Source organism: Nicotiana tabacum, chromosome 2 (assembly GCF_000715075.1).
Source record: "Nicotiana tabacum cultivar K326 chromosome 2, ASM71507v2, whole genome shotgun sequence".
NCBI classification, from domain to species: domain Eukaryota; kingdom Viridiplantae; phylum Streptophyta; class Magnoliopsida; order Solanales; family Solanaceae; genus Nicotiana; species Nicotiana tabacum.
In genome coordinates this window covers 42,225,722-42,243,791 of record NC_134081.1, presented here as the reverse complement: position 1 = coordinate 42,243,791, position 18,070 = coordinate 42,225,722, and positions in this window count along the sequence as shown.

Genomic DNA, 18,070 nt, shown 5'->3' with positions numbered 1-18,070 from the left:
TCAGTAGTGTCTACTGTTTTAAGAAGGCTAGAAAATAGGACAGCCCTTAAACGTTGTTTGACACACAAAGTTAGTCTTTTCTTGTCATTATATTTTTTTCTGTCAGAATTTATTGAAAAGAGGTTGTCCTTTCCCCCTTTTGACTAATCTTGAACCGTATTTGGCACACAAAGTCAGTCCTTGAATCAAAAGGTATCTAAAAAGTTATTTTCTCTTCCCACTTAAGAGATCCTCTTTACACACATTCTTACAGATCTGGCACACTCTAAAAGAACATGCTTTGAGAGAAAATATCAGAGAATACCAAAGACTTTAAGATTTTTCTTTTCTAGGTTTAGTTCCTTCAAAATCTTCTATTTTATTGGGTTTGTTCTCTGGATTTTCCACTGGTTTGCACTGGTTATAAGCTGTTGCTCGGTTGTTGTTACTAGCTGCATTGTGGTTTTGATATTTAGCTTGAGGAATCAAAGTCTTCACTGCTGATTTGTTTGGTTTGTTTCAGCATTTAGGTAACCCCTTTACCTTGTAATATAGAATCTCTATTGCAATGTTTGAACGAGGATAAAATCTCTGAGTTTGTTTAAGCATCTTAGATTTGATCTACCATGATCTTCTTTGAATGTCGCATGTATGAACTGTCATGTATGCATCAGTATAAGAAAACAGGTTAGTATTAATTTTTTGTTCATGGTCTAATGCTCTGTTTTGATATAGTTTAAAGCTGGACGAGTCCTCTATTTAAAAGTCATTAAAAATTATTCTTGGGCCAGTCATGAGAAAGAAGTTAAAAGAAGATCCTCTATACTGAACTTACAAATTCTGGTGCGAGAATCATGCCGGCTAAGTTTAGATTTGTTAGGAAGTTATTATTGAAAAAGATAAAAAAATATTCTAAGGGTTAAGGTCTGTTTGTTGGCCACTTGATGTAGTATATGGTGGTTCTCTTCTTTTAAGACTTCTTTTAAGACTTGTGACTTGTGACGAATCGAAAATCGAACCAAACCGACCAAAAAAAACCGATATATTTTAGGTTTGATTTGGTTTTGATTTTGAATTTTAAAAACAGATCAAATTTAGTTTGGTTTTGGTTTTAATAAAAAATAATCGAAAAAAACGAACCAAACCGACTATAGAAGTAGTTATTTAAATTTATTATTATACCTATATATATGTATATTTTTATATTAAGTTTCTAAAATTTTATGGTACATATTAGTCGTTTGTATTTTTAGTCTAATACTTTGCTATTATAATAATCTAGTTCTTTGCCTTTACATTCTAGTATGATTGGTAGTTTTCTTTTGCTATATAAAAGAAGTTATTCCATGTAAAAAATAATCGATTTTTAAATGAGTACTTAAAGTATTCATCACTATTTGACTCAATTATCATCAATATATCTTGGTAAATGATAGATTTCTCAAAGAGCAATTGGTTTGATAGAGTTACGTTAAAAATGTAGTCGCCATAATATGTGTCTGCTAGTGTATGTCTCATATTTAAGAAAAAACCGATAAATAACCGAAAAAATCGAAAACCCGACAAAAACCGAATCGATAAAAAAATGACTTAATTGGTTTGGTTTGGTTCCAATATTTTAAAAACCGACTTACTTGATTTGGTTTCTTTTTAGGGAAAACCGATCCAAACCGAACCATGAACACCCCTACTTGTGACTTGCTTCAAGAAGTGAGTTAACTGGAAGTAAAAAATAATTTAGCTTTCGGTCTTAGTAATAAAAATAGAACACGTTAGGTTTCTTAAACAGTTCGAGTTTTGATCTTGAATGTAATTTTATTCACGATAAGCATGCTGACTTTAATTTAATTGCCTTAGTTATGTACTTATGTCATTTTTATCTTAAATTTGTATGTTGAGAAATGTTGGTTTAAGCTTGGAGCATGACCTGTTAAGTTGTTTTTAGAAAAACAAATGGGTCGTGGGTGAGTTGCTCGAAAATTAGAGTTGGGCAAGAGTTGCGAGTAATTTTGAAATTTTGAACCTTAACAATGACTTTATTGCGTTATTATTAGTGATCCATGGTAATAACTAAAATGAAAAATAATTATTTTGGACCATTATCCTTTTGCAAATCCAGTTGGGCCATGGGGATTATCTCATGAATAAGATACGGGCCAAAAGCTCAATTTCTGCAGGCCCAATGCCAACTAAGCTAGTACCCCCATTCCTCTTTTCTTTAAAAAATAAGTAGCTGGATCATTTTCTAGGATAACCATAAGCTAGCCCAAACGATTAAAAATCAAGTTTCTTCCAATAGATCCAATAAAAGTGGTTGCTTCTTTTAATAAATAATTTTTCTTAATAGCTTAATTATTTTTAATTAATTTAAACACTCCCGCTTTAACTTTTTCATTCACGGACTCGCTTGCGTAGCGTGAAATTCAAACGATAAATTAATTTAATAATCTTGTACCATATCCAATAGCTTTAATAGTTTCCTAGTTTTAGTTAATCTGTTTTCCATAATTATGGATTCGCTTTCGTAGCGCGGTAGTGACATTTAATAATTTTTTAAATTAATTTTCTCAAGCCCAAAAGTAGCAATTTCACAAAAGCACTACAAATAAATTGATTGTCATGATTTCGGATTCACTTGTGAGGCATGATTATGATAAATTAATAAATTTTGTTTCGATCACGCATTCGCTTGCGTAGCGTGGTTATTACAACGTAATCCTTCAATAATAATCAAGCAATAAAAGCGGATATGAGGAAAACATAAAAATAATATAAAACACAGTTTGTCCAAAATTAATTAAAGCCAAGTTGTAGTAAATAAAGCGACCAAGCTAGAACCACGGGATTCGGGGAGTGCCTCACACCTTCTCCCTGGTCAACGGAATTCCTTACCCAGTCTCATATTTTCGGAAACCAATAATAAATTGTGTCAACCTTCCTTTGTCTAGGGATTCAAAATAAAAAGTGACTTGGAACACCCAATAAAATAATCCCTATTTCAAATTGTCATTTTAATTGGAAAAACTCTTTAACCCACAACTATCCAATAATATATCTTTCGGAGCAAAAGGGGTGTGACAACTATGACGGTGTCTGAGTACGCTATGAAATTTAGTAAGTTATAGGGTCATGCACCGACTTTGGTTTCTACTGTTGGAGAGATAGTTCGCAGATTCATTGAGGGACTCAGTTATGGTCTCAGATTTAGGATGGCTTATTAGTTGGAGACTGATACTCCGTTCCAGCAGGTTGTGGAGATCGCTCGGAGGTTGGAGCGTATCCGTGACCAGGAGAGAGAGAGGATAGGGAGGCAAAGAGGCCTCGAGATTTTGGAGGATGTTCTGGTTCCGGCTCTGCTGTTTCAACTTATCATAGAAGAGGCTATGTCAGTTGACCAGTTCATTTTGCGCTTCAGGCTACTCACAATGCTCCAGCTATTCAGGGATCTCAGAGCGCCCATTTTGCACATCCACTTTCCAGTGTACCTCCTGCACGGGGTGCCTACAACGACTATTCTAGCCGACCAGGTTAGACTCAGTTCTAGCAGCCACGCCCACAGAGAGTTTGTTTCGAGTGTGGTGATACTAGGCATATGGTGAGGGACTGTCCCAGACTTAGGAGGAGTGTACCTCCACAAGGTACACATGCCATGTTGCTGCTCTAGTTGCTACCCCACCTGCACAACCAGCTAGGGGCGGAGGTAAGGCATGTAGAGGTCGTCCAAGAGGGGGAGGCCAGACTTGTTGCTATGATTTTCCTAGTGGGATCGAGGATGTTGCATCAAATGCTGTCATCACATGTATTGTTCCGGTCTATCATAGGGATGCCTCAGCTTTATTTGATCCGGGTTCCACTTATTTGTATGTGTCATTCTATTTTGCTTCATATTTGGATATGTCTTGTGATTCTTTGGATATCCAGTTTATGTGGCATAAAGTTTATATGTCTACTCCTGGTGGGGATTCTATTGTGGTAGATGGTTTCTATCGGTCATGTTTGGTCACTATAGGGGGTTATGAGACCAGGGTTGACCTTCTACTACTCAATATGGTGGACTTTGACGTAATTTCGGGCATGGATTGGCTGTCGCACTATCATGCTATTCTGGATTGTCACACCAAGACTATGACATTGGCTATGCCAGGGTTGCCGAGGCTAGAGTGGAGAGGTACATTGGGTCAATACATCACATAATCGTGAAATCAAAGCATAGATAGCAGACTCCCCCACTTGGCTCAAAGCCATATAACAAAACATCTGATAACTTACCATTCCCAAGATAACATCTAAATTGACCATACTAAGCAATAAGAGATATACTCTAGCCTCCAGACTCCCAATAGTCACCACACATGACCGATATACACGGTCCGCAATGAGAGTATTGCTCACCAGTGTAGACACATGAGCAGGTGAAACTAGAGACTCACATGGCATATCCAGATAATGAGTGAAATGTGAGGATACATATGAATAAATGTTACCAGGGTCAAATAATACAAAGTTATCTTTATGGAAGACTAAGACAATACCTACAATCACAACATCCGAAGCAATGGCATCTTGTCTGGCAGGGAGTGTGTAGAAATGGGCCTGACCGCCACCTGATCGGCCTCCCGGAAGGCGGGGACAATGCCTCTTGATATGACCCAAATCTCCGCACTCAAAGAAACCTCTCTCTACAAATGGAGGTGGGGACTGAAGGGAACCTCGAGCACCGGAATAACTACTAGAAGGTCCTGACACCGATGAACCCTGAGCTGATGGAGCATGAGACAAACTCTGAGCTGGTAGTGCACTGAATGAAGACTGGCCCTGCTGATAGCTTTGTGCACCATGGCCAGATGATGCACCATGGTGAACCAGGTGAGTCGTCTGAGGATGTCTGAAAGGACGACCCCTACCATGGTGAAACTGACACCTAGAAGGAATACCGCTGAATCCACCCTGTCCACGAGGCCTCTTGGCCTCCCTCTCAACCCGCTCCTGGTTGCGAACCATCTCAATCTGATGAGCAATATCGACAACCTCATCAAATGTACCACCAGACACTCTCTCTCTAGTCATAAGCAATCACAGCTAAAAAATGAGGCCATCTATGAACCTCCTGATCCTTTCCCTATTTGTAGGAACTAACGAGATAGCATGATAGGCCAACTTTGAAAATCTCATCTCATGCTGCATCACGGACATATCACCCTGACGAAGCTGCTCGAACTGCCTACGCAGCACCTCTCTATGGGACTGAGGCACAAATTTCTCCAGAAATAGAACGAAGAACTGTTGCCAGGTAAGGGGTGCTGCGCCGACCGGCCTACGCCTCTCGTAATCCTCCCATCAACTGAAGGCAGCCCCAGAGAACTGAAAATTAGTGAACGAGACCCCACTGGCCTCTAGAATACCAGTTGTACGGAGTATCCTCTGACACCTATCCAAGAAACCTTGTGCATCCTCTCCCTCTGCACCACTGAAAGATGGAGACTGGAGTCTCCCAAAACTCTCCGATATACGCTGCTCATCCTCAGTCATAGCAGGAACCACATAGTCCTGAGCAGCTGCAACCGGCTAGGCTGGTGGTGCCCCCAGTGTCTAGAATCCCTGTACCACCTGCTCTGGTGTGCGGGCAGCGGGAGTCTGAGCACCTCCCCCGGCCTGAGAAGTGGCTGCTGCGGCCGGAACAGAGACCGCCTGAGCAAGACTGGTACACGCGGTCAAAATCTCAGCTAAGGCCTCCTGAAGGCCTGGAATCACAATAGGTACAACTGGTGCCTGAGCTGGTGCATCAACAACTGGAATCTGGTCCTGATCTGGGGAAACTGGTGGATCTGTAGGTACTGCCCCAGCTGCTGTGCGGGCTGCACCTCTGCCCCTACCGCGTCCTCTACCGTGCCCTCGGCCTCTCGCGGCCCTGGTTGGTGGTAGTGGGGGCTGTCCATCCTGCCCGGCAGTATGAGTCCTCACCATCTGTGAGAGAATAAAACAACAGATGTTTAGTTACAAGAATCAACAGATTCACAAGACAAGAATTCAAACGTCTCTGTACTGATCCGCAAGACTCTACTAAACCCGCTCATGACTCGTGAGACCTATGTAACCTAGGCTCTGAGACTAACTTGTCACGACCCAAAATCTAACCGTCATGATGGCGCCTATCGTGGAACTAGGCAAGCCACAACTCAACATCTCAATAACGAAAAATCTTTGAACATAAAGACGGAAGCAATTTAATAATTTAGGAAAGCCTTTTTGAAAACAGAAATATCTAAAATACGATATAATCCATCCCAAAACTGGGGTGTCACAGAGTACATGAGCGTCTAAATCAGAATACAGTCCACTACAGCGTCTAGAGAAATAAACTGAAAATACAACTAGTGATAAAGAAGGAGAGGCAAGGCCTACGAACGCCGTGGAGCTACCTTGGTAGTCTTCGAATTCTGAATCCACAATCAGTAACTGCCGCCGTGACCAAAAACGCCCGGATCTGCACATGAGGTGCAGGGAGTAATGTGAGTACATCCAACTCAGTAAGTGACAAGTCCAAATTTTGGACTGAAAGGTAGTGAAGAACTCAGCCGGTACAGATAAAATAGAAATAACTGAACAAAAATATAGGCATGCTTTCAAATTAAATAGGCAACTCAAAAGAATAATGTGAAGCACATCCGAACAGTGTAAAGAATATAACTCTGCTATCTCTACATATCAATGCACATGCGGTATGTGATACATCATGTTGTCAGCCTCATGTGCTCACACTCTCGAATGCTCAACCACTCGGTACTGTATATGGCCCATACGGCCCAGGGAAGATCCATCCCGGAACATATATATCACTGACTATAAGTTACCCAGTACCGAGGAAGGCCAATCCAGCCCTATGGAGAAGATCCATCTCTAGGTATCAAGTACTTCGGACAAGATCCATGTCCAAGGAAGATCCATTCCTCAATAATATCAACTGCGCTCACTGGGGGTGTGTTACAGACTCCGGAGGGGCTCCTACAGCCCAAGCGCTATCATAAATTCAGTATGACCGCTACGACATGCAATGTGATCTCATAACTGTCACTCATAATTAGGCTCTCAGCCTCCCTCAGTCATCAATCTCTCCAGTCTCACTCACGGGCACACAATATCATGAAAACTAACATGAAACGATGATATGATGTATCAATAAATAACAACTGAGACGGAGATAAGATATGAAATGCATGAACATGACTGAGTACATAATATCAATGAAATCAGTGAGATGACAGCAAGATACAACCACTAGGGGTCCCAACAGTACCGGCATAAAGCCTAAACATGATATCTAGCATGATTGATAGCTCAATTACTTTATAACAAGATGAAAACATGGATATCAACAAAATAGAGTCACTATACAGTTCTATGGGATCAATCAGGACACAATTCTCACGGTGCACGCTCGCACACCCATCACTTGGCATGTGCGTCACCTCAATACCAATCGCATAACATATAGTTCGGTGTTTCGAACCCTCAGAACCAAGTTTGAAAGCGTTACTTACCTCAAACCAAGCAAAGTCCTACTCCGGAATACCCTTGCCTCTCAATTCGGCCTCCGAACGTCCCGAATATAGCCACAAGTAATACGATACGATCAATATAGGCTAAATGAATTAATTCCACAAGAAAAATATCAAATTAGAGCCAAAATCCAAAATCGGCTCAAACCCGGCCCCCGCCCACGTCTCGAAATCCAACAAAAATGACAAAATCCCCGAGCCCACGTCTCAGAATCTACGGTTCCTCCATTGCTCCTACAGGCTCGCACCTGCGGCTCCCGCTCCGCAGGTGCGAAAGACACCAGAACCAGCATCTTCAGCTGCATTTCATCAACTCCAATCCTTCCGTTAACCACTCGGAATCACCCCGAGGTCCTTAGGACCTCAACCAAACATACCAACAAGTCATATGACCCCCTAGGAACTTAGTCGAACCTTCGAATCACCCAAAATAACATCCAAACACCAACTTACCCTCAGATTCAAGCCTAAGAACTTCTAAACTTCCAAATTTCGCAAACGACGCCGAAACATACCAAATCACATCCAATTAACCTCAAATTTTGCACACAAGTCATATTCAACATTACAGACCTACTCCAACTTCCGGAATCAGAATCGGACTCCGATATCAAAAAGTCAACCCCCGGTCAAACTTCGCAAAAATTCGACTTTCACCATTTCAAGCCTAAATTAACTACAGACCTCAAATTCACAGTCCGGACACGCTCCTAAGCCCAAAATCACCCAATGGAGCTAACGAAACCGACGAAACTCCATTCCGGAGTCGTCTTCACACACTTTCGACTATGGTCAAAATCTTGAGACTTAAGTTTCTGTTTTAGGGACTAAGTGTCCCGAAACACTACGAAACCAAAACAAGACCTCCCGGTAAGTCACATAAGCAGAAACAGATACGGGGAATGCAGTAAATAGGGTATCGGGGCTAATACGCTCAAAATGATCGGCCGAGTAATTACAAATGTGTCCTTTAACACTAACAAATGAGGATCATCAAACTGGCGAGTATTGATTCGCTCAAACAAAGACGATTGCGCTATACTAGAAGCAAGAACCTTGCTAGGCCTTGAGATATCCAATCTCACAAATCTGTTAGCCAATGCCTGAACGTCCATAGCCAATGGCCTATACACTACTGTAATAAATGCAAAAATACCAATGCTCTCTGCTTTTCTACTCAAGGCATATGCAACCACATTTGCCTTGCCCGAATGATAGAATATAGTGATATCATCGTCTTTCAACAAGTCTAACCACCTCCGCCACCTCAAATTCAAATCCTTTTGCTTGAACAAGTGCTGGAGACTCCGATGGTCAGTGTAAACCTCACATGATACGTCGTACTTGTAGTGCCTACAAATCTTGAGCGTGTGCACAATAGCTGCCAACTCCAAATCATGCACCGGATAGTTTTCTTCAATTGATGAGACACACAGGCATTCACCCTATCATCCTGCATCAAATATGCACCACGCACAATGCGCAAAGCATCACAATACATAGTGTACGACCCCGAACTTGTGGGCAACACCAATACTGGAGCTGTAGTCAAAGTAACCTTGAGCTTCTGATAGCTCTCCTCACACTCATCAGACCACCTGAAAGGAGCACCCTTCTGAGTCAACTTGGTGAATGTGGATGCAATAGATGCAAATCCTTCAACAAAGCAACGATAATAGCCCCCAAACCCAAGAAACTTTGAATCTCTACAGCTGAAGTCATTCTAGGCCAATTTTGACCTTACTCAATCTTCTTAGGATCAACCTTGATACCCTCACTAGACACAATATGACCCAAGAAGGCAACTGAGTCACCCCAGAACTCACCGAAAACTTGGCATAAATCTGACAAACCTTCAAAATCTAAGTACAACTCGCAAGTGCTGCTCATGCTCCTCTCTACTACGAGAGTAAACTAGAATATCATCAATGAACATAATCACAAAGGAATCCAAATATGGCTTGAACACTCAGTTCATCAAATTCATGAAAGCCACTAGAGCATTTGTCAAACCAAACGATATAACTAAGAACATATAATGACTATAGAGAGTCCTAAAAGCTGTCTTAGGGACATTCAAAGCCCTAATCTTCACCTGATGATAGTAAGATCTCAAATCTATCTCGAAGAACACCTTGGCACCCTGAAGCTAATCACGCAAATTATCAATATGAGGCAGTGGATATTTGCTCTTGATAGTAACCTTGTTTAACTATCCATAATCAATGCACATCCTCATAGAACCATCCTTCTTCTTCACAAACAACATTAGCGCACCCAAGGAGAAATACTTAATCTAATGAATCCTTTATCAAGCAAATCCTACAACTGCGCTCCTTCATTTCCTTCAACGCAGCTAGAGCCATACAGTATGGTTGAATGGAAATGGGCTGAGTTCCCGAAACCCAATCAATGTGAAAGTCAATATCCCTATCGTATGACATGCCAAGTAAATCTATAAGAAATACCTTTGGGAACTCCCTCACTACCGGTACTGTGTCCATAGAAGGAACCTCCGCACTAGAATCTTGAATGTAAGCCAAATATGCTAAACACCCTTTCTTAACCATATGACGAGTCTTCAAAAATGAAACCACCCTACTAGTAGAATTTCCAAAGGTCCCTCTTCACTCTAATCTCAGCAGCCCTGGCATAGCTAAGGTCACAGTCATGGCATGTTAATCCAAGATAGCATGATAGCGGGACAACCAACCCATACCAAGAAATAACCTTGAAATCCACTATATCCAACAATAAAAGATCAATTATATTATTAAAATCATTGATAGTAACAATACAAGAACGGTACAACTTATCAACTACTATAGAATCCCCAAACGGCATAGACATAGAAAGAGGAATATCAAGAGAATAACGAGGCATACTTAAGTGCGATGTAAATATGAAGATACATAAGAATTTGTAGAACCCGGATCAAACAACATCGAAGCATCTCTATGATAGATTGAGATAATAACTATAATAATTGCATCATACTACTCTGCTACTTGCGATAAAACCTCATGAAGTGCCTCAAATCCCCACACACATAGCAACCCCTCCGCTTACGTGGCTGCTGAACCTTAAGCTATCCTTGGCGGCCCGAATTGCCATACCCCAACATTGGGGGGTGTGGCTAGAAGCCAGTGCCCTAAAGCCCGAACGTACCAATCCTGATACCTATAATATACTCAACTATACGTGGGTTGACAAGGCCTCTAACAAGTGATTACCTGATCAAAATACACAACCACCTCCATCCAAAAAAAGGTCCAACATACGTATTTATTCAACAAGGCCGACAAGGCCAATATAAACACAATGGGTCCACTAAAGAAGGCTGACAAAGACACACAAGACTACTATATACAAAACGACTGTCTACAAGCCTCTATAGAGTACATCAACAATATCTGGTCGGGAAAGGAGTCCGACATACCCATAATGTCTATAACAAAATGCATACCAAGACCACGGCACATCCGAAGAGTGGATCTCGCCAATAACCGCTGAACTGGGTAGCCTACTATGGTGGGGGGAGGGTTCGTCTACCTATCTATCAGGACCTGCAGCAAGACATGCAGCATCCATAAATAAAATAGGTGTCAGTACGAATAAAGTAACGAGTATGTAAGGTAGGAAAACATAAATAAGAATGGTAATGTAAAGAGAGATAAAGATGATACTTGTAACATCTGAATGTATACATGTATACACACACACACACACACACACACACACACACACACACACACACACATATATATATATATATATATATATATATATATATATATATATATATATATATATATATATATATATATATACTTAAAAAGCGTTCGCCTCTGTGGTCATCATCATCATCATATCGTACCCAGCTGTAATAGGCTCGGTAAAAAAATACCCGGCCATCATAAAGCTCGGTAGAATCATACCCGGCCACGTAGAGCTCAGTAAAACCCAACTGATCAGTGGTTGCGCAATAGGTGTCGTACCCGACCGACTATAGCGTAGCTCGGTAGAGTAATATGTACATATATATAATGCATGCTAGACTCATGGAATCACCTTTTGAACCTTTCGGAGTAACGGAAGGTCGGTAACCTCCGTATATGTTATTAGAGTTAACTCGTCATCATGCATCTTATAAGAATCAGGAATTACCAACAATATTCGGTAACATAAGAATATTAAGAGAAGCAATATCAACATCAATCATTCCATAAGAAAGGAAACAATGTAAGTGCTACTAGCTTCTACGAGTGGAGTATCTTTGGAAGCTCGTTCGTTTACATTATGTACAATCGAATTCATGCGAAAGAAGGAAAGGGATAGCCTCACATACCTCTGTTAATAATGATTTAATATACACTTCCCGTAGTACATCAACCTACATCTAGGTATTAGAACTATGGTTAATACCATGGAAGAACTTAAAATACATTTCTAAGATAGTAGCTTTCTTACAGAATTGGGCAACACTTCCTCTATATTTCCTCACTTCTCCGAATTCAAAACATAACTAGTAACAACATCAGCAATATCAACAACCAATCCTATCCAGTCATCCCCTCAAAACATAAGAACGATTCCAACAATTCAAATGCACAAGTATACGCGGTCGTCAGGTAATAAAGTGACTAGAAGTCGGATGTCGAACCCACAAGGACTTCTTATCAACTATTAACTAAATTAGACTATCCTAATTATCTAAACAAGGATTAAATCCAAAAGTGGTGATTCCAAACTAATTAAAATAAATAAAAATAGATAGTGAACTCTAAACAAAGAAAAGGCAAATTCTTATGTTATCAATGTAATAAAAATGATCTAGGGTCATGGGCTATCTTACAATCCTATTGTATTCTTCAATTGAGTTGACTAATTAATTTATCTGGTTCATTGGTTGACAGGGTTAATATTTCTCATAAGAATCTATCTATCTCTTACTCGCTTATTCAAGTTAACTTAACACTTCTATGTCTATAGAGTTAGAATCAACAAGATTGCATCGTAATTCCCATATAATAACCAAGCAAGGCAATTAGCATATGTGTATCCTAACCGCGAATCCATTACCCGATGCCCGGGTTAAAGAACTTTCTCTACTCAATCCTATGTGCAATCTAGAATTCTCACTTTCGAGTTCAACTCTAGATTCATAGATAATATTTAATTGGTGATCAAGCAATCAAATAATTATGTGCAAGATTGAATAAATAAACCAACAAGATAAATCAAGAAATCAAAATCAATATTCAAATAACAATAGTCATGGAAGAACCACAACCCTAGAATGTGAAGTTTAACTCCACATAGACATCGTAGCCAAGCAACAAATCATACAAATAAACATAAAAGTTACAAAGGTTGGTGGAAGAAAAGATGAAACTTGGCCTCCACGGTGGCTCTGTGCTCTACCTTCGTCAAACGTTCCTTTCAAAAACGTCCTCCCCTCTCCAAAATATGTTAGACTTCTTTTTATACGAGTTGGGGGTATGTAGGGCCAAAATAACCTTGTCCCATGCGAAATAGGAGACTTTCTGTCACCCAACGCCGAGGGTAGCACGGGGCGCTAGCCCTAGTGCTGGAAATGTTTTGCATCTATAAACTGTGCCACGGGTAGCGCGGGGCGCTACCCAGGGTGTTACACTTTGCCATTTTTTCGTTTTGTTCTCTTTTTTCTTCAAATCGTGTACTTTCATCCCACACTACTTCCGTGTGACTCCTACACATAAAAATATCACGCATTAGCACAAATTATTACATTATACATCCAAAATCTACGAAACATGAGTAAAATACGAGGAAATATGCATATAAATATACATACTTTAAGCCGAATATCAACACCCCACACTAAATCTCTTGCTCGCCCCTGAGCAATGGAACTAACAACTACACCCCAAAAACGTACATATCAACTATGGATGAACAATTCAATTTATTTTATTTCAACATACACTCTACCAATGCCATGGTTGATAGCAACTGTAGCATATGAAATCACTTACACTTCCCTTTACTTATGTCATTCTTCAAAAATATTTACAACAAAGACAATGGGCTCATAACAATTCTAGCCTCAAAAAGCGACTCAATGTCATAATGCGCTCATGGTTTAGACGCCCAACACCATAGAAAAATCTAATAATGTTACCTATCCCTCATGAAACCATGTGCCCTCACAACAAGAAGAAGAGTATACGTTGAATCCACACATTCAAATCAAATGGTCAAATATATTTTAAGGACTTTCATATATCAAAGAAAATCGCTCACTCTCACAAAAGAAGTGACATGAATGCACTTGGTACCATTGGCTTACCCTTAATGTAAACCTCTACTAATATAGGCTCGCTCGATCTAAAATTAATTAGAAGTTTTTATGATTGTAATGTGGGCTAAGGGATGGGTAGTATATATTTAGGAATAGTGATTCACCCTCCTATGGACTTTAACACATCAAATAATCAACTTTAAACGCATATTTCCTCAATCCAACTTCAACTTCACAAACAACATTAGCCCCAAAAATATTTCCTTTTTCTTTAAGCACTATCATGATTTACACTCCACTAGCAAAAACAAGATATTTATTCATCTACATTTATTTCTCTTTTTATTGTTTTTCCCTTTTGTCCAACTATTCTTTTTTCTTTTGCTATTTCCACTAGTGGCGTATTCCTTTACAAAACAAATGCACCTTTCTTTCTTTCATTGGTTCCACTCAAAAGCCACCCCATACTTAGTCCCTTCTTACTTCTTTTAGTGGTCATTTCACAATTAACATGCTTTAAGACGTAAAAGGATCAAAACAATATCAATTAAGAACAAAAAGGATATAGGCTTGTAATGTGGGTGCCAAATAAAAGTCTATTGGTTCAAAAGGGTTAACTAGGGATAAATTTTAATGGTAAGAAATAAGCTCAAAAAGATCAAAGAAAGCCTAAAATTACTTTTCAAACCGAGCATCACCTAAAATTACGCTTCAGCTCACATACCTGGCAAGTTCTAGACACAAGTACAATACATAGACTACACAAAAACCTCGCCACACATGGCACATGACTCACTAAAGACAGTTTCATTCCGACTCTCAAACTAATGCAAGTATTCACAAAGCCACGAGATATTAAACATTAAGCATAAAGTGAACATAAGCCAAGAAAGTGAGACATAGGCATCACAAGACATGCAATCCAATCTATACAAGCATCACAGACAATTTCAAAATATAGGGAAGATACTAGACATGCCAAAGCCTAAATATGCTACTATCAAACAAGTCACGGGCGCCTAGGAATCTCATCTTTCTTCCTCCATTTATTTCCTACATACTAATCTACGCTACAAATAAAAAACTACTACCAGGTTCTAACTCTATCCCATGGAAACGAACCAAGGCACGAAGAAAGATCACCAGGGATTATTATCTAACTATGGAAAACTAAAAGACATATTTTAGGATTTTTCTATTTTTAATTTTTTTTTATGGTTTTTGGTTAGACTTTAATCAATCAAGAAAATCTCTTAAGAGATCCATCGTCGGAAAAAGTCTAATTTTTTCCTACTTTCAGCCGAATATCACCACAGAATACACTTCGCATGTCACGACCCAAATTGCAGGGCCGCGACGGGCACCCGGTGCCTTACACAACCGAGTACCAATGTAACATAACTTTCTCATCTTACTGTAATGGGTAAATGGGCCAGAAGGGCCGTCATGAGGTAACAGGAATAAAACATAAGGGAATACTAGACATTGGACGACCCAACATGATATAGAAACTTATATATGTGATATACGGACCTATAAGGACGACATGATCATTTGTATACTCAAAACATAGGCCGATAAGGCCATACAAGTATCCATATACATGACACTTGTCTACAAGCTTCTAAGAGTACGTAAATGTCATAAAGGTCAGGACAAGGCCCCGCCATACCAATTAATACATATTCAAATCATACTGACCAAATAAGCAACTTCGGAGCAAGTGGAGTGCACAAGCACCTTCCGCTGAGCTGATAGCCTACTAAGAGGACTGTCAACCTGTCTATCGGGACCCGCGGGCATGAAACACAACATCCCTAGGCAAAAGGGATGTCAGTACAAATAAAGTACCCAGTATGTAAGGTATGAAAGTAGTATATGAAAGACATGAAAGAAACATGGAGTAAAGAACTCAACCTATAATTCTGAATTGCTCTGTGAATCATTACAAATTTATAATGTCATGCATGTGCGTATAAATGTCATACCATGCATATGTATATGCGTACATAACATCATCAAACCTCTGAGGGCATCCCATCATATCATCTCAGCCACTGTGGGCGAAATCATCAACGTATACCAGCTGGTCAGGTGGTGGTGCGTATATAACATCATTACCTTTCCCCATATCCCATATACAAATAATATATGTGTATATAACTCCATCTGGTCATGGGTCAATGTACATGTATAAATGAATGCAGTGCATAATGAAGTAAGCCAGTAAGATTTCTCGGAATGTAATAAGATCAATATGCCTTCGGATAAACTTTAGCAACTTACGAATTTTTATGAAACCCATGAACAGAAGATATAATAATAGGACACATGGGGAATCAAGAACATAGGCACTCCTAGTACTTCTATGAATAGAGTCATTTATGAAAGTTCCACGTTTGCGTGTTTCATTTGTGTCATATGAATCATACCAAAAGGAAAGAATGGATAGCCTTAACATACCTCAAGTCGTCAATGCAACTCAACAACAAGCTTATAAAAACTAGCGCGTCAACCCTATAACAAAGAAATAGGTGTACAACTTAGATGGCTATGGCATATCACGTATCTCAAATGGTAACTCGATTCTAAAATAAAACGGGCATTTTCCCCCTGATTTCACTGCTCCCTAAAGCCTACCATAGGAGAGATACAAACACAAGACAATCAGCAACTCAAAAACAATCCAACTATAATTCGGGACCTTCAATACAACAAAACCCCCAAATATACCATAACACACCCAATCAATAAGTTATCAATTAACCTGAAATTGAAACGACGAGCGACCAGCCTACTACCCTACCACATGTGGCGTTTATCCACGCCCTTAATCCTGCCAAACTCCATAATTCGACTGCACAATAGGCCAACACAAGTGGACTACAAAACAGTCAACAAAAGTGAAATAAATCGAACTCACGGCTTTCGATCACCGTTCCGTAATTTCTAAGTACTAGAAAATAAATTTATCAACCTTCTTTGATATATAAATCTTAAATACAGAAAGTAGACATTTTCCTAACTATGAATTACCTACCAAAACTCAAACTACAAAGAAAAAGAGAGGCGATATCGGGATACTTACGTCGTAGGGATCTTTCTAATGTTATCGCTTCTCGATTTCGTGCTCGGGATGTTGATATCCTTTGAAACACTAGAAGAGAGCTTATGGATATGTTTATGGATGTTCTCAGGTCGTGTTATATGGTAAAATGAATATAAACACGGCCTAAGACCTATATATATCAAGTTTGGAAAAGTCAAAGAGGTGCTAGCTTGGCACCCTCTCATTGGCCCATCTTCCGATACTTATATCATTTTATCCGGATGTCGTATGAACGAACGGTTAAGAGCATTGAAAACTTAATTACAATACCTTAAATTTGGTATATAATATGTCCCAAAATAGACCCTATATAGCACACGAAATATATTGCTCAAAATGCTCCGTTACAAGGCAAATCCTTAGTCTGTTTTTCCGCAACTTCAATCCGACTTTTCCAAAACTTTATATTTTCTATCCAAACATCATATATAGTAATATTATGAATTTAAACCTATTTAAATCAATATTAACAAGTCTCATATTTGTTACATCACCTTGGGACGCACAGGGTGTAATAATCTTCCCCCCTTAGAAACATTCGTCCTCGAATGTTAAACTCCCAGAAACCTATAGAAATTTTGGCAGAGTCTCCACTGTAACTGTACTACTACCAACCTGTCACACAGGAAAACCAACCATATAAATCCACACAGGTCCACAATCATCAATAACACCAATGGCCTCACACGACCAATAACAATAAGTAACATAAAAATCAAGTATCATATACGTACATAAAGGACGTGATATCTCAGTCCAATCCTCCTCCGGAAGAAGAAACAAGTGAGGATACCTAGTCTTTATTTCTTCTTCATCTTCCCAAGTCATGTCCTCCATATTATTGTTTCTCCAAAGTACTTTAACCGAAGCTACATCCTTAGTTCTCAATCTTCGAACTTGTCTATCTAGTATAGCATTGTGAGCTTCCTCCTATGATAGCTGCTCTGTAACCTGAACATCATCAATTGGAATGACTTTAGAGGGACCTCCAATACACTTACGGAGCATAGACACTTAAAAGACTAGATGTACAAACTCCAGGTTGGAAGGAAAGTCTAACTCATATGCTACTTGGCCTACTCTGCGTATAATCTTATAAGGTTCAATATACTGAGGGCTAAGCTTTCCTTTCTTACCAAATCT